Source organism: Lontra canadensis, unplaced genomic scaffold (genome assembly GCF_010015895.1).
Source record: "Lontra canadensis isolate GAN:19392208 unplaced genomic scaffold, GSC_riverotter_1.0 scaffold26, whole genome shotgun sequence".
NCBI classification, from domain to species: Eukaryota; Metazoa; Chordata; class Mammalia; order Carnivora; family Mustelidae; genus Lontra; species Lontra canadensis.
In genome coordinates this window covers 9,630,104-9,633,114 of record NW_022631020.1, presented here as the reverse complement: position 1 = coordinate 9,633,114, position 3,011 = coordinate 9,630,104, and positions in this window count along the sequence as shown.

The following is a 3,011-nucleotide window of genomic DNA, read 5'->3' as shown; positions in this document are numbered from 1 at the left end:
CATGGGAGGTCTCAGTCAATCAGCTTGATAGGGAAATATTTATCTGTGTGCCTAGCTAGTTTCACATGGATAAATAGTTCACCTAATATTTCATGAGCTAAAAACTGGAGTTGGTTCTCTATGTTTGGCTTGTCAGTATGTTCAGGTAAAAGGGAAATGTCTGTATATGGCCTGATTGCAAGTAAACAAATCATTTCTGAATCTTAAAGGAATCATGAGGAGGAGCAGATAGCCCATTTTACTGAAATCTATGGGGCAGGTTGCTTTATGTTTTAATCCATTTCCCAGAACACAGAAGGATGGAGGGACTGGCTCTTTTCCAGGACCTTATATTCGGTAAAATTCAACATTTTGGTAAGGAGAGGGTGTTGGGTTATGGACATTGGGGAAGGTATGTGCTATGGTGTGTGCTATGAAGTGTGTAAACCTGGCAATTAACAGACCTGTACCCCTGGGGCTAATAATACATTATATGTTAATAAAAAAATTAAAAATTTTAAAAAAAGAATGTGAAAAAAATTTCAACATTTTGTCACCACTCTAATCTTTATGATTCCCTTCCTTTTCCCTGCTTTGTAGTCAATGTGGTCTTACTTTCCGCTAAAGGGAAAGGTTAGCTTATTGATTTAAATTCTTTTTAAAAATTTACTTATAGTTGCACTCTTTCCTATAGACACTGCTCTGGTTGTGTCTCATAAGTTTGGTATATCATCTCAAAGTTCAAAATAGCCATTTCTTTTGTTCATGATAAGTATCATTCATCACTGAAAAACTCAGAAACAGTGATAAACCTCCTGAATAGGGTTAATCTGGGCCTAAAAAATAATCTCTTGAAAACAAAATCAGTTGAAACCTGTTGAGGCATGATGGAAAACATCATTTGATGTAAGCCCTGAAGATCAGGTCTCTTAAAACAGAGATACCTGGGTGGCTCAGTGGGTTAAAGCCTCTGCCCTTGGCTCAGGTCATGATCCCAGGGTCTTGGGATGGAGCCCTACATCAGGCTCTCTGCTCAGCGGGGAGCCTGCTTCATCCTCTCTCTCTGCCTCCTTGTGATTTCCGTCTGTCAAATAAATAAAACGTCTTTAAAAAAAAAGAGGGATACCTGAAAGGAGAAGAAGTAATTCATATACAATTTTTTTAAAGATCCAGGAGGTGAATCCTGAGACTCTTCAGTCCAGCATATTCCAAGAGGCTGGTGGATGAAAGTCTCCCTATTGGGCGTCATTCCTCACTAAAAAGGATATTTAAAAATTTTGTAATTATGTTTTTATTAACATATAATGTATGATCTGTTTCAGGGGCACAGGTCTGGGATTCATCAGTCTTACACAATACACAGTGCTCACCATAGCACATACCCTCCCCAGTGTCCATCACCCAGCCACACCACACCTCCCCGCCACCTCCCCTCCAGCAACCTCAATTTGTTTCCTGAGATTAACAGTCTCTTAGGGTTTGTCTCCCTCTCTGGTTTCATCTTGTTTCTTCTTAAATTTATTTTTATTTTGGGGTACCTGGGTGGCTCAGTTGTTAAGCATCTGCCTTCGGCTCAGGTTATGATCCCAGGGTTCTGAAATGGAGCCCTAAGTCAGGCTCTCTTCTCGGTGGGAAGCCTGCTTCTCCCTCTCCCATTCCTTCTGCTTGTGTTCCTTCTGTCACTGTCTCTCTGATGAATAAATGAATAAAATAGCTTAAAAAAAATTCCAAGTGACAGCTAAAAATTTATTTTAACAATATTTTTATTATTTTTTTTAAATATGACATCTTTTTAAAAAATAAGGTGTCAGTGTTCTTGGTGATAATGTCCAAAATACTGATATCTTTTATACAAAAGCATGCATGACCCAAGCATTTCTTTAGACATACTTTATGGTCCCAGAATTGGCTTGCTTGTTCAAGGAGAAATCAGCCTGTGCTTGGTCTCATGTACTGATGAGTCCTTTGATGAACATGCAAATTTGTTAGGCTTTTGCTGACAGCAGTTTTTCAGATCCTTGGGGGGAAAACCAGGTTTGTGTCATTCTAAAGTCTTGATAAGAATCTGAGCGTTCAGGTTTTAATTATTTGGGACTAAATTAGAAATGTAAGTTTGGAGGCTTGGAGCTGATATTGAAGATCCTGCAAATGTTCATAATAAATATTTCTGGTTATGTCCTGCTAACATGTCAGACACTTATATATTGCCATAAGGATAAGAAAACTCAATAAAAGATTCTAAATTGTGAAGGTTACAGCAAAGAGAAATAAATATTTGTTTGTAAAACCATAGTCTGCTAAATTATTTTGAGTTATATATAATTTAAAAGAGAGAGTGGTTCCATGTATCCAGAAAATATGATATTAAAACATCAGCGGTCTTCCAAACAAAACTTGTAATCATTCAGTCCTGTGTATTTAATTCTTATTCTGTTTTGGGATACTTGGGTGGCTCAGTCAGTTAAGTGACTACCTTTGGCTTGGATCACGATCTCAGGATCCTGAGATTAAGTCCCCCATTGGACTCCTTGCTTAACAGGAAGCCTGCTTCTTGTTCTGCCTGCCACTCTCCTTGTTTGTGCTCTTTCTCTGTCTCTGATGAGATAAATAAGTAACATCTTAAAAAAAATAAATTCTTATTCTGTTTGCTCTTGGTTTAGCAGTGTCATGACCACATCTGCCTCTCCACTAGAATTATGGAAATCCTGATTTATTCTATGTGGTCTTAAACTTATTTATGAAATCCCTTCAGGAATCTATGCCCAAGACTACTTGAATGGCAATTTTCTAAGGGTCTCTGCATCACTTTTTGTTAAAGAACTTCACTGTAGCTGATTTGCAAATACTTCCAGAAAAGCGTCAGAGAAAACAACTATCTCTTGGTGAAAAAAATCTAAAATCTACTGTGGTTGACATACTAATGATAAATTTCAAAGGTGACAGATCTTGTGAGATTTTATTGTAGGAATAATATAACTAACAAGACAATTTTCTTGTTCTTATGACATGCAAAGCAAACTAAAGTCAATCAA